Source organism: Thalassophryne amazonica, chromosome 11 (genome assembly GCF_902500255.1).
Source record: "Thalassophryne amazonica chromosome 11, fThaAma1.1, whole genome shotgun sequence".
Lineage (NCBI taxonomy): Eukaryota > Metazoa > Chordata > Actinopteri > Batrachoidiformes > Batrachoididae > Thalassophryne > Thalassophryne amazonica.
In genome coordinates, this window is record NC_047113.1 from 88,581,982 (window position 1) to 88,597,748 (window position 15,767).

A 15,767-nucleotide genomic window follows, 5' to 3' on the forward strand; every position below is an offset into this window, starting at 1 on the left:
GCCGGTGATTCCATAATTTTTGCCAGGGGTTGTATGATATGGAATGACCCAGATGGGAAAGAGTTCCAGAGAGTATGGGCTGCCACACTGAAAGCGCCATTCCCGAATTTCTGCATTCTGGTGTGTGTTATTGATGAGGGACGGGGTGGAAGAATGTAGATGGTCTTGTAGATTCTGAGGAGAAAAGTCACGCAAGGATTTACAGGTAGAGTAGTTTACTGCACAATGCATTTGAGTTGAAGGCCCTGTCACACCAGGACGATTTAGCCTGCGTATGCCGGCCGTATTAAAAACTCTGGCGCACACTGTCGTACATCTAATAAATTAATGCAGCTGTCACATTTTGACGATTAACCACCATCTGCCGATTGCCCCTGTCCACCCAGTGGTTCTGGTTGGTACTGCACCGTGTGGTCAGCAACAGAGTAATAAAACATTATTTAATTTTTTTATTTTAATTTTTTATCTTGGTGGATCATTTTCATTGTGTATGTGCTGGATGTACTGGATGTGGAAAATGCTGCTGTGAATGAATGGAGGGCTGTGACTCTTTAAACCGAGCGACTGCTTTCAGCTCCACTGATCAGACCTGATCATCCGCTGATCAGACCTGATCATTCGTTGACCAGGTCATCACAGACCTGAATAATGAAAAGCTGTGATGATTTAAACTTTTAATGTGCCAGTCGACTGTGATCAGGGGTGACCTAAATGAAGTGCTGTGTGATCTGTCTGTGACCACATTAATGGACAGATGAATAAATTACAAGAAACATCTGCCAACAATCACATACCTACAGCTTACGTCCAGAATGTGCGGGACTCATGAGTCACACGCTGGCACTCGTTGAAAATTTTCAGTATGCCCAGAATTTTTTGAGGAGCTCAGCTTATCATGACGTACATCAACGAGCGTCAGCGTGTTTAAACGTGCGTCAACTTGCTCTTAACTTATAAAAAACTTACCCATAATTTGTGGGACTTATGCCAGCGTTTTTCTTTTTTTGGATTTTTTATGGTTGGCATACGCTGGCTAAATCCTCAAAGTGTGACAGGGCCTTTAGAACCCCCCCCCCCCAATTTTTAATAGAAAGATTGCAATCTAGTGGAATCACAGGAAACACTAAAATGCTTCATGAGCCCTTATCTGCCCATCCCTACAATCAGTGCTCCTAATAAATAAATTATTGAAATAAAAATGTACTAAGATTCCATTCCAACTAAATATTTTGCAATACTTTCACGTCACTGACTTCCTTCTTCATTTACATACAAGTTGAGCTTGTTTCCACAAAATAATCAGTAAACAGACTGACATGCACACTCTAGCATATATATTAATTACCAAAACAAAATCTCCCTTCTTGCTGTGCAAATTCAGTTGTGCTTTAAATCAGTATCTCTGTCCAACAGCTGCAATTACTCTGATTGAAGTTTAATTTCTTGATTTTAATTTCAGTAACTAATATAATAATATGGAGCAAGATGTGACTGCATGTTGAGATATATTTTAATGAATGACTCTTTGATTACGGTGTCCTTGTGTAAAACATTTAAAACATTTGTCCTCTGCAGTGAAGAGATTTTAAATGGTAGCTGAGCACAGTAAAAAAGAAAAAAAAAATGACATTTAGAATACAAGCTGTCAGAAAATACTCGTATGTGCAACCGATCATTTCTGGAAATTGTATAATAAGACATCCCCATTAAAATTTTGCACCTTTCACATTAAATCATCATTGCATTTAACAGAAGGGTCAATAAGAAACTTCATATTTATTTATTTATTCAAAACAACACATATCGCCTTCAAAAGAATTTATTTAAAAAGTTTCATTTAGCTCACTGCCCTTTGCTCGAGAAGATGCACAAATTCCAACCAACAGGTTGAACCCACTGCAAAGAAAAAGCTACCCTGTTTATTAGCATATTTCCTCAAGCTAAAAGCCTTATGGAAGCAATGATTGTGCTCTTTGAACACATAATTATTCAGCCTGGTAACAACATCAACCACACTTGAAACCTTTCCAAAAAATAAATCTGCTTTGCTTTATGTTTTTTGATAATATTCAGAGACATAACAGTTCTTGAGTTTGTTGATGTGTGCCCTCCAGCCAGAAGTCTTCCTCAAGTCAAAATATGCTGTTGTTAAGATGTCTACATATATTGAAAGTTTTGTATTTCAGACATGATGCAGATGCAGAGAAGAATCAGTGCATTTGAACATGTTGTTTAAAAGAGGATTTTGCCCAATTTAACACAATGGTACAAGTCAGGTCAGATATGCGAGCAGGAGTGTGTGCGACATGTTGCCACATCCACCACACTATGGCAACCGCCCAAGTAGACAAGTCCCATAGTGTACCAATTCTATAAAGTGGCTATTTATAAATCCTCAGTCACACTATGACTGATCAAGGAAATGTACAAGTATGACGAGCTGATACTATTAGTTTGTGTTTGTTTTTGTCTGACAAAAGTCCTTTTCCGACCTGTAAAATGCGTTCCTTGTCAGCTGATGTCTTTCAAGTTCATTATAAAGTTTTGTGCTTGTTCCAAATTTTGAATGGAGACGAGGTGGAGAGCTTTACTGCTGCCTACAAGTTATTTGTTTTGTCCTCTACTTGTCATTTATTTTTTCCTGTGGCTGTCCGACAGTTTTTTTCTGGGCTTCTGATTGGCCAAAGCTCCAGCACAAGCAGAGACACAGCAACAACATGGAGTACAGCTCCATGTCTTGAAGAAAAATACAGCTGTCACTCTCTCTTTCTCTTTCTCTCTCTCTCTCTCTCTCTCTCTCTCTCTCTCTGTCTCAGTGAAGAGGCGCAGTGGAGTTGTTTGATATCCTTGAACACTTATGCTGAATTTGAAAGGAGTTTGCCGGGGTCTGAAACCATAACATCATATTTCGTACAGTAGTGTTCAGAATAATAGTAGCGCTATGTGACTAAAATGATTAATCCAGGTTTTGAGTATATTTCTTATTGTTACATGGGAAACAAGGTACCAGTAGATTCAGTAGATTCTCACAAATCCAATAAGACCAAGCATTCATGATATGCACACTCTTAAGGCTATGAAATTGGGCTATTAGTAAAAAAAAAAAGTAGAAAAGGGGTTCACAATAATAGTACTGTGGCATTCAGTCAGTGAGTTTGTCAGTTTTTTGGAGCAAACAGGTGTGAATCAGGTGTACCCTATTTAAGGATGAAGCCAGCACCTATTGAACATGCTTTTCTCTTTGAAAGCCTGAGGAAAATTGGACGTTCAAGACATTGTTCAGAAGAACAGCGTAGTTTGATTAAAAAGTTGATTGGAGAGGGGAAAACTTGTACGCAGCTGCAAAAAATTATAGGCTGTTCATCTACAATGATCTCCAATGCTTTAAAATGGACAAAGACAAAACAGAGATGTGTGGAAGAAAACAGAAAACAATCATCAAAATGGATAGAAGAATAACCAGAATGGCAAAGGCTCACCCATTGATCAGCTCCAGGATGATCAAAGACGGTCTGGAGTTACCTGTAAGTGCTGTGACAGTTAGAAGACACCTGTGTGAAGCTAATTTATTTGCAAGAATCCCCCGCAAAGTCCCTCTGTTAAATAAAAGACATGTGCAGAAGAGGTTACAATTTGCCAAAGAACACATCAACTGGCCTAAAGAGAAATGGAGGAATATTTTGTGGATTGATGAGAGTAAAATAGTTATTTTTGGGTCCAAGGGCCACAGACAGTTTGTGAGACAACCCCCAAACTCTGAATTCAAGCCACAGTTCACAGTGAAGACAATGAAGCATGGTGTGCAAGCATCATGATATGGGCATGTTTCTCCTACTATGGTGTTGGGCCTATATATCGCATACCAGGTATCATGGATCAGTTTGGATATGTCAAAATACTTGAAGAGGTCATGTTGCCTTATGCTGACGAGGACATGCCCTTGAAATGGGTGTTTCAACAAGACAATGACCCCAAGCACACTAGTAAATGAGCAAAATCTTGGTTCTAAACCAATAAAATTAATGCCTCGCAGATGTGAAGAAATCATGAAAAACTGTGGTTATACAACTAAATACTAGTTTAGTGATTCACAGAATTGCTAAAAAAGCAGTTTGAACATAATAGTTTTGAGTTTGTAGCGTCAACAACAGATGCTACTATTATTGTGAACACCCCGTTTTCTACTTTTTTTTTTACTAATAGCCCAATTTCATAGCCTTAAGAGTGTGCATATCATGAATGCTTGGTCTTGTTGGATTTGTGAGAATCTACTGAATCTACTGGTACCTTGTTTCCCATGTAACAATAAGAAATATACTCAAAACCTGGATTAATCTTTTTAGTCACATAGCACTACTATTATTCTGAACACTACTGTATATTTGTCTATAAACCATGAAAATCCTTCTGCTCAATGAAGATGTCTATGGAAATGTGACATCATCTGTCCATTAGTGTCCCAACTCCACAGGAGACTGAATCTGCCAACAAACAATATAATTAAATATGTAACCAATCTCCTTACTCTGTCAGAGTGTGACACAGCCCTAAGCCACTGCCAGGTAAAACATGAGTGCCCCTGTGACCTTCTACCAGCCACTGTGCTCCTCAACAGCTGCATGCTAGATCATGGCCAGAGAAATGCACAACATAGCCAATATTTTGTGATACCTGTCAATCTATATGGTTTGCCCATACCTTCTATGGCGTAAAGCCATAGAAAGTAGTAGGGGGTCCAGTGTGGTGTCTGACCAATTTGTCGACAGTGAAATTAAAATTTCTAAGTCATGATTTCTTTTTTTCCCTTTTTTATGGAAATGTTCCATTTTGTTTTGACATCAGTGATTTGTTCTATAAAGACAGTTATAGAGAGCAATAAAAGGTGCCCTGACTCTTGCACGCATTTTGGCCCCACACTCTCGCGCACTTTGTTGTGACGATGCCACCTGCTGTGTTCCCAGCTGGATGCTGTGCTTTGTGTGCTGGATGCTGCATATATAAAATAATTATTTTGTTGTGGATTAATCATTTTCACTCAGAGTTTGGCTGCTGAAAACACCACTAAACTCTTCTGGAATCATAGAGGACCATTTCAGCTGGAGCTTTTTTTCTTCTCTCTTTCCTGCACTTCATGAGGTGGAGCTCTGGGGGTTGGTAAAGTTAGACCTTACTTATGTGAAGCCCTTTGGGGCAACTTTGTTGGGATCTGGCACTATATTAATTAAATTAATTAATGAAAAATCAATTAACGCATTTGGAACTGTCTGAAAGGTAATTATTTGTAATGTTTATATAATGGCTTGGTAAAACAGTTGCATGTTCATTATGAGTAGCTGTAAAATTTTGTTTATGATAGATTTAACATTTTGTTATAATCAATCAGATGAGCTGCGCTGTGATGTGGCGCGCTGATGCAATCACTTGCACTCACGCTGTGTTTTTAATTGTTTGCGCAATGTTCACATGAAGTTCACCTAATTAATGTGTGACAGAGAATTTGAACATTTAAAAATTTTCTTTGCGCACTTGCACAAAGCCGTGCAGGGTTTTCAACAGTTTGTGACAAGTTTACTCTCCTGCACGGCAAAGTGTCAGCGGGCCTTTACTCTGAGTTATAACAGCCTTGTTAATGTTTGCTGCTGCACTGCCACACATGCACGAAAACTACATGTTAAATACTTTTCATACCAATGTAAATTTCTTTAATAACTGTCATTGTTAAATCTTAAATGTTTGTGCTTTAACTGATGTTTAGGCTCTGTTTGGCTTCAATGATCATTAATTTAACAGACTCACGGCACTCCAACAGGTTTAAAACACTAAAAATGTTTGATTCATGATGTTCTGTCCAGATTTTAATGTTCAATGAACAAACCTAAAAACAAAATGGTCTTCGATCCAATATGATTATGATTAAAGAGGTCATATTTTGACAAATCACCTCATTTTCATGTATTTGATATTTAATCCGATTTTTATTTTTATCCCTCCCACCCAGATTTTATGCTCTCAATTTTGATAATTGAAAACAATGAAAGGTAGAGACCACAAAGTCACCCACAAATCATATTTCACAGTAATATGTAATATTATTATTATTATTATTATCAAAACATGGAACACCGGCTGCTGCTGCGGCATTAGGAACACCGGTTGCTGCAGAGGTGCATGGAATGCAGAATTTATTACAGGGGGTGAGAACCAGTGTTTTAGCCAGATATCTGAGGGTGGACTGACTGGAGGTTGGCTAAAGTTTTATGGAGGGTGGCAATAACTGAATAGAGATTGGATCTGGCAGGGTCATCAAGGATGGGGACTAAGTGTTTACAGGCAGGTCTGGGAATATGGGTGTGTGTATGTTGGATGATCTGTCGTGGGTGTTTGAGAAATGTGGTTGTGTGTGTGTGTGGGGGGGGGGGGGGGGGGGTTTAGGGGTAATTTTGTCATTCACAAGGTTTGTGGTGAATGGGACTGAGTCATGTGGTCAGGAGAGTACAGAAGGTCCATGGGATTGTCAATGTATGGAGGGATATGTCATTGGATGACGAGGGCCTGAATGTTTTCCAGGTCAAGGTAGGCTGCAGCAAGATCAGGTTTGGCACGAATGATATTTTCTACCATTCACCAGACAACTCCACACAGAGAAGGAGCTGCAGCTGCAATCAGCAGCATTTATTTTTCTGTGCTGTTTTTTGAGCGTGTAGTTTTTACTGCATTGTGTACACAGTATAAAAACAATCCTGCGTGATTTATACTTCGGGAACAATGGAACACAGCAGGAATCATAAATTGGCATTGGGTAACGTTGTCTTGTGAGGGTGTGGCTTCCAGTCACGCTGAGTGCCATCCTGTTACTCTGACTTGTGCTGAAACCACTTAATTATGTGTCAAGCAGAGGACGCAAACAAAAATGAAACGTTTAATTTTTGGTGTCCAATTTGCTTCGTCCTTTGCATCCCTCACGCTGTTGTGGCGCCGGGCTGCATCATCTCGGTACTGAGTTGCTTCCATGTGGCGTCGTCGTGACGACACACGACCCAACTGAGAGCAGTCTCGGTGTGAAAGGGGCTTTAGACATCCAGCTCAAAAATGATCGCCTGCTGACTGTTGTTGCGCTAATAGCGTGAATGGTCACACATTTTCTAAGTGCCAAGCGAGTGGTGTTAGATGTTTGTGTGTCAGCTGGAATTTGGCTGACCTCTGCTGTGAGAGGGTTCGATGGGCTCTCACAGTGCACACTCTGTCTTTAACCCACTGGTGTGCACAAATAGTTGTAGCAACAAGTGTACAAGGCCTTGGAGGCAGCTGCAATTTTACACGTACTGTACGATTCATGCTTCATGCGCACTTCATGCGCAATTCGACCACATTCATACTATGTGTGGAGGGGCACAATGAGGTGTGTGAATCAGGGAGAACAGGTCAAAGGTCACGTGACAACTTAAAGAAACACAAGATAGCTAAAAAGTAAAAAGACATCAGAAGGTGAGTGTAAAACCAAACAACAACAAAACATAACCTAAGCAGGAGAAAATTCAAAACCAAAATACAGATCCAAAAATATATGATGCAAAAATAAATGTCGAATTCAAAAGAATTAAACAATAACCAAAACCTAAATCCATGAACAAAAAACACAAAACTAACATGGAACTCGGGAGTTAAAACGAGCCTTTCATTGGATTCAGGTGTGTTGGAGCAGGGAGACAACTAGGAGTGTCAGGAATGTGGCTCTCGAGGACCGAACTTGGCCACCCCTGCACTAAAGAGACACATGAGTAAAAAATGATAACAAAACAGACAGACATAGAGACATAGACAAAGAAACAAAACACATACAGAGGGCAAGATGTGAAAACCACTCACAAAAGGAACATGGACAGAAAATGAAGAACACAAACAAAAAGGCACAGACCGAACACAATGACACTTACCAGGACACACACAGGGAGCAAACCGTAACAGTTCCAGAAGTAGAGCATGTGACACCTGTACGTTACTCACTCCACTGGCTTTCACTTCATTTTAGAATTTATTTTAAAATATTTATGCTTGTTTTTAAAACTATTATTGGGTTTGCACCATCTTACTTGTCTGAAATTTTAACTCTGTGCACTTTACAGTAGGACGTTACAGGCATCTGGTCAACTTTACTTAGATGTTCCAAGGTCAAAATTTTAACTTTGGGGTGATAGTGTTTTTGCGGTATCTGAATCCAGACTGAGTTGTGCACAATTTCTGACGTAGCACTTTCTAAATCAAATCTCAGGAATTATTTATTTATACTGGCTGCTAACGCCTGGTTGCATTATGACATGTTTTGTTTGTATGTGCCTCTTTAATTTTATTGTATGTTTGTTTTGTTTTTTTAGTTCTTGTTCCTTGATTTTACTGTAAAACACATTGGACACCATCTGGCTCCTGTAAATCCTGTAATGATTTGCAATTCCTCTTCAACCTATATTCAATGGAATACACGACAAAGACAACATATTTAAGACAAGATATTTAATGTTCAAACTGATAAATTGTATTGTTTTTGTGCAAATATTTGCTCATTTTGAAATGGATGCCTACAACACATTTCAAAAAAGCTGGGACAGTGGTATGTTTACCACTGTGTGACATTTCCTTCTAACAACAGTCAATAAGCGTTTGGGAACTGAGGACACTAAAGGTTGAAGCTTTGCAGGTGGAATCCTTTCTCATTCTTACTTGATGTAAGACTTCAGCTGTTCAACAGTCTGCGGTCTGGATGTACCTTTCAGCATTGATGGTGCCATCATAGATGTGTAAGTTGCCCATGCCATGGATACTAACACAGCCCCATACCATTGCAGATGCTGGCTTTTGAACTTTTGTCTGGGGGGCACGATGTCCATGATTTCCAATAACAATTTGAAATGTGAACTCATCAGACAACAGTACACTTTTCCACTTTGTGTCTGTCCATTTCAAATGAGCTCGGGCCCAGAGAAGGCGGCGGTGTTTCTGGATGTTGATGTATGGCTTTCGCTTTGCGTGGTAGAGTTTTAACTTGCACTTGTAGATGTAGCGATGAACTATGTTAACTGACAATGGTTTTCTGAAGTGTTCCTGAGCCCATGCGGTAAGATCCTTTACACAATGATGTTGGTTTTTAATGCAGTGCCGCCTGAGGGATCGAAGGTCACTGGCATTCAATGTTGGTTTTCGCCCTTACCGTTTACGTGTAGAAAGTTCTCCAGATTCTCTGAATCTTCTGATTATGATGATGGAATCACTAAATTCCTTGCAATTGAACATTGAGAAACATTGTTCTTAAACTGTTGCACTATTTTTTAATGCAGTTGTTCACAAAGTGGTGATCCTCGCCACATCTTTACTTGTGAATGGCTGAGCCTTTTGGGGATGCTCCTTTTACACCCAATCATGACACTCACCTGTTTTCAAGTAACCTGTTTACCTGTGGAATATTCCAAACAGGTGTTCTTTGAGCATTCATCAACTTTCCCAGTCTTTTGTTGCCACTGTCCCAGCTTTTTTGAGACATATTGCAGGCATCCATTTCAAAATGAGCCACTATTTTGACAAAAACAATAAAGTTTATCAGTTTGCACATTAAATATCTTGTCTTTGTGGTGTATTCAGTTGAAAATAGGTTGAAGAGGATAAGCAAATCATTGTATTCCATTTTTACTTACATTGTACACAATGTCTCAACTTCAATGGAATTGGGATTGTAGGAAACAAATATGTACGTTGTGATATAAACTTAGGGTAAAGGCAAAGAAAAGATGAAGATCCGTCCAGAATGTATACTTGGACATCAAAATTGCCACATTTTCCGGGGGCCCCTGCCAGCAAACAAACATCCACTTTCACAAAAAGGACCCCCCCCCCCCCCCCCCCGTTTTCTGATCCTGGCTACGGGCCTGGACAGATATGTGTTGTACCTGAATATTCTCTCACAATGCAGAGATAGTCATGATCTCAGTATGTTTGACACGGTCTTCCCAGAAGTATCAAAGAATTTTCAGAAGAGACAATTTGTCAAAGACATTGTCAGTACCATATGTCACTGGTTAGCATCCAGGTCCCACCACCATATGGACGTCACAGAAAGCCCCAGCACTTGAAAGACTCTGACCTTTATTGTTATCATCAAACACCTCTGTCCAGTGGCCTCATGATTCTGCAAGCTCTTTCCAGGTGCCTCTAGTTCAAAGGCTGAGGACCCCGAGACATGCATGTCACTGCCAGATCAGTGAATGTCTTTGATTCAATCAGAAAACCAGATACTCAGCTTCCCAAGTGTGGAAATCAGGATATACTGCTGCATCATCCACAGTGTACAGTAAAGGTCAGTGATCCAATCCTCCAAAAATAGTTTCAGCTGCTGGTTTCAACAACTGTACCAAAACCTTGTCCATCCATTTACTCAGGACCCATTCCTGACCATTGTCAGTATTTATTGGCTGGCTGTGATGTCCAGCAATATCTTGGTGATCCTCTGAATTCTAAGAGTGTCTCACAGAGCAGCACATTCAACCAAATGAAACACTTTGTGAAAATTGACATAAGCTGCCATACAAAGAACGACTGCTAAAATTCATACTTGTGCTCATTGAGAACTTAGTTACACTCAACAAAAATATAAATGCAACACTTTTGGTTTTGCTCCCATTTTGTATGAGATGAACTCAAAGATCTAAAACTTTTTCCACATACACAATATCACCATTTCCCTCAAATATTGTTCACAAACCAGTCTAAATCTGTGATAGTGAGCACTTCTCCTTTGCTGAGATAATCCATCCCACCTCACAGGTGTGCCATATCAAGATGCTGATTAGACACCATGATTAGTGCACAGGTGTGCCTTAGACTGTCCACAATAAAAGCCCACTCTGAAAGGTGCAGTTTTGTTCGCATAGAGTTGATCAGGTTGTCAATTGTGGCCTGTGGAATGTTGATTCACTCCTCTTTAATGGCTGTGCGAAGTTGCTGGATATTGTCAGGAACTGGTACACGCTGTCGTATACGCTGGTCCAGAGCATCCCAAACATGCTCAATGGGTGACATGCCCGGTGAGTATGCCGGCCATGCAAGAACTGGGACATTTTCAGCTTCCAAGAATTGTGTACAGATCCTTGCAACATGGGGCCGTGCATTATCCTGCTGCAACATGAGGTGATGTTCTTGGATGTATGGCACAACAATGGGCCTCAGGATCTCGTCACGGTATCTCTGTGCATTCAAAATGCCATCAATAAAATGCACCTGTGTTCTTCGTCCATAACAGACGCCTGCCCATACCATAACCCCACCGCCACCATGGGCCACTCGATCCACAACATTGACATCAGAAAACCGCTCACCCACACGACGCCACACACACTGTCTGCCATCTGCCTGGACCCCGATGAGGACGACGAGCATGCAGATGAGCTTCCCTGAGACGGTTTCTGACAGTTTGTGCAGAAATTCTTTGGTTATGCAAACCGATTGTTTCAGCAGCTGTCCGAGTGGCTGGTCTCAGACGATCTTGGAGGTGAACATGCTGGATGTGGAGGTTCTGGGCTGGTGTGGTTACACGTGGTCTGCGGTTGTGAGGCTGGTTGGATGTACTGCCAAATTCTCTGAAACGCCTTTGGAGACGGCTTATGGTAGAGAAATGAACATTCAATACACGAGCAACAGCTCTGGTTGACATTCCTGCTGTCAGCATGCCAATTGCATGCTCCCTCAAATCTTGCGACATCTGTGGCATTGTGCTGTGTGATAAAACTGCACCTTTCAGAGTGGCCTTTTATTGTGGGCAGTCTAAGGCACACCTGTGCACTAATCATGGTGTCTAATCAGCATCTTGATATGGCACACCTGTGAGGTGGGATGGATTATCTCAGCAAAGGAGAAGTGCTCACTATCACAGATTTAGACTGGTTTGTGAACAATATTTGAGGGAAATGGTGATATTGTGTATGTGGAAAAAGTTTTAGATCTTTGAGTTCATCTCATACAAATGGGAGCAAAACCAAAAGTGTTGCGTTTATATTTTTGTTGAGTGTATATTGTGGGGATCGAAATGATATTGTATAATATTAAAATGTAAGCACTGTTTAGGTTCCAAGCTTACATCTTACGTATCACTTCAGTGTTAATTTTGGTAAAGTTTTATCATTTATTTGTAGTACATAATATTGATTTTAGATAGCATGGTGGTGCAAATGGTTGGCACCCTTGTCTCCAAAAGAGAAACTCACCCATTCAACACCACCCATGCTCCATTCTCAGATATATCTGTAGTTACGCCAGGAATGGCGTACGGCATAAAACCCTTGCCAAGACAATGCAAGCATCTATACATACAGTAAATGTTGAAAAAAAGATACAGTTTTTCACTTAACTCAGTTTATAGTTGTATGCACATTTTAAACATTCCATTTACAATTTGTCTTGTCTAATAGTGTGGTGGATGTGGTGACATGTATTTAGTCACCAAATCTGTGGTTATATTATTTTAGTCAAGATGATATGATATTTATTTATTAATAATACCCTCTTCCAAAACAAAAACTGGGTTGGGGGTGGGGGGAGGTGTTCAGGATTTACTCGGTCCATAAGTCCTTTAAGTGCAACTTCCCATAAACTGATTAGTGGATTTCAAACACTCTGCGTAAAAGAAAACAATTATGGTCTGATGTCTTCAAGTAGTAGTAACTGGACTTTTGTGTTTAATTAATGTGCCACACTGTACATTGTTAAATTTATGACCATAACTTCTCCTAAACTCTTTTGGGGATTTCAAGGAAAAGCCATACAATGGCAGCACACCATACGAAGATGTGCAAGAAGGAAAACAATTCAACGAGAAGCAAGTCTTATGTCAGCCCTGAGGCTCAGTGGTGCGGGTGCTTATCACTGTGACTGTTTGATTTGGGCTAAAAATGTTCTCCATCTTAATTGTGCAAAGATAGATTAAAGTGGACTTTTGTTTCTTGGCATTACCAAATTAAAATATCAAATTACTTCCAAGAACTTTTTGGCTGTGTATGATTATCATTTTTCTTTGAATATACTAGTGTATTGCAGTGCCCTGAGTTGTGTCAGGGCCAGTCATGTAGTGATATAATTCTGTATGCGCCTTTTGGGCGACTGTATCAACACTGTTGTCTCTTTCTCTCTCTCGCTCTCTCTGTATATATATATATATATATACAGTGAGGAAAATACGTATTTGAACACCCTGCAATTTTACAAGTTCTGCTACTTAGAAATAATGGAAATTCACAGAAATGTTTATCTTAGGTGCATGTCCACTGTGAGAGACATAATCTAAAGAAAAAAAATCCAGAAATCACAATGTCTGATTTTTTTTAATAATTTATTTGTATGTTACTGCTGCAAATAAGTATTTGAACACCTGTGAAAATCAATGTTAATATTTGGTACAGCAGCCTTTGCTTGCAATTACAGAGGTCAAACGTTTCCTGTAGTTCTTGACCAAGTGTTCACACACTGCAGCAGGGATTTTGGTCCACTCCTCCATACAGATCTTCTCCAAATCTTTCAGGTTTGGACTTTCAGCTCCCTCCAAAGATTTTCTATTGAGTTCAGGTCTGGAGACTGGCCAGGCCACTCCAGGACCTTGAAATGCTTCTTACAGAGCCCCTCCTTAGTTGCCCTGGCTGTGTGTTTGGGGTCATTGTCATGCTGGAAGACCCAGCCATGACCCATCTTCAATGCTCTTACTGAGAGAAGGAGGTTGTTTGACAAAATCTCGCAATACATGACCCCATCCATCCTCCCTTCAGTACGGTGCAGTCGTCCTGGCCCCTTTGCAGAAGAGCACCCCCAGAGTATGATGTTTCCACCCCCATGCTTCATGGTTGGGATGGTTTTCTTGGGGTTGTTCTCATCCTCTAAACATGGTGAATGGAGTTGATTCCAAAAAGCTCTATTCTGGTCTCATCTGACTACATGACCTTCTCCCATGCCTCCTCTGGATCATCCAGATGGTCATTGGTGAACTTCAAACGGGCCTGGACATGTGCAGGCTTGAGCAGGGGGACCTTGCTGCCCTGCAGGATTTTAAATCATGACAGCATCATGTGTTACTAATGTAATCTTTGTGACTGTGGTCCCAGCTCTCCTCAGGTCATTGACCAGGTCCTCCTGTGTAGTTCTGAGCTTTCTCAGAATCATCCTTACCCCACAAAGTGAGATCTTGCATGGAATCCTAGGCCAAGGGAGATTAACAGTCATCTTGTGTTTCTTCCACATTCTAATAAATAATCATAACAGTTGTTTTCTTCTACCAAGCTGCTTGCCTGTTGTCCTGTAGTCCTTCCCAGCCTTGTGCAGGTCTACAGTTTTATCCCTGTTGTCCTTAGACAGCTCTTTGGTCTTGGCTATGGTGGACAGGTTGGAGTGTGATTGATTGAGTGTGTGAACAGGTGTCTTTTATACAGGTAACAAGTTCAAACAGGTGCAATTAATACAGGTAAAGAGTGCAGAAGTGGGAGAACTTGCAAAACTGCAGGGTGTTCAAATACTTAGTTTCCTCACTATATATATATATATATATATATATATATATATATAAAACAGAATATAATTTTATTATTTTCAACCCTTACTTTAACGTATTTGAAAATTTAAAAAGTAATGCAATAGTTACTTTCCCTTGTAACTAATTATGGTATTTTTTGAATGCTGTAATGTTGATGCTAACTCAGTTACTTTTTGGGAGAAGTAACTATAACTTATTACATTTTTAAAGTAACATGCCCAACACTGTACATATTCATATAGGCAAGAAGGTGAAGGAACATGAATCATTATTGGTAAAAATGTGACAATGTGAAGGAAAAAAAAATGGTTTAAGCTATGACATAATGTGATCTGCAACCTCACCACCAGATGTTACTACAACTAACTCACTGTGGCTGAAATATGTTTGTTTTGTGGATAAAAATGCAGGTTTCAGCTAAGGGGGGTTTATGCATTAATGGCATGGGCCTGTGCCTGCAGACGTGAAAATAAAATGTGCATTTGGTTTAAATTGAATAAAATGATTGTGATACTTATAAAAGTTAAATAACTCCAAATAATATGAGTTGACTCCCAGTAATAAGATTTGATTTACTTTTGTGTTGTGCACAGTAATCCCATTAAAATGTGGTTTACAGTCACAGATTACCTAAAAAATGGAAAGTGGAGACACAAAGCCTTTGTGGGGGAGAGGGTGAGATGAACAGCGACAGCACAGTGAGGTTAAGCAGGGACAGCGGCACGGCACACGATTTTTGTGCGTCGTCCTCCTGGATTTATTTATTTAACACGGACGAGCTAATTGTTCAGATTCCTTTGAAGCTTAATGAGATTAAAAAGCCAAAGCGTATTGGTTGCAATATCTTTTCCTCTTCTTGTTCCATCTCTCTTTCTTTGCCTCTCATTATGCCTTTCATTAGTCCATCCCTGCTTTCAGTATCTGTTGTTTTCCCAGTTGCACCTCCTCACCCCCCACATCTCCTGCTGTCCGGTTGGGTTGAAGTGAAACAGCTCGCTTCCTTGAAGATGAGAGGCTCTTTTTTTTTTCTTTATGCAAAAGCTGAACTGATGTTGACCCCCACTGTGACTTTTAACTGTGTGCGACAGTCAGCAGAGATGTGTGTGTGTGTTTGGGGGGGGGGGGGGGGGGGGATGCACGTGCATGTCCGCGTGCATGCAGCCCCATGGGCGCTGATGTGTCTGTGTGGGCGTTTGTGCATTTGTAAGTATGT

General features: G+C 40.3%; 1 protein-coding gene and 1 long non-coding RNA gene across 2 annotated transcripts in view; one reads left to right on the top strand and one right to left on the bottom strand.

The window, feature by feature from the left end:
• Positions 1-333, bottom strand: part of LOC117520998 — a 20,281-nt gene extending 19,948 nt beyond the window's left edge. The window contains exon 1 of the long non-coding RNA XR_004563844.1: positions 261-333. This is a non-coding gene — a long non-coding RNA (uncharacterized LOC117520998). The remainder of the gene's footprint in view (positions 1-260) is intronic.
• The window catches only part of il1rapl2 (interleukin 1 receptor accessory protein-like 2), a 1,327,545-nt gene that overhangs the window by 409,074 nt on the left and 902,704 nt on the right, over positions 1-15,767 (top strand). The gene's annotated exons all lie outside the window — the stretch shown is intronic.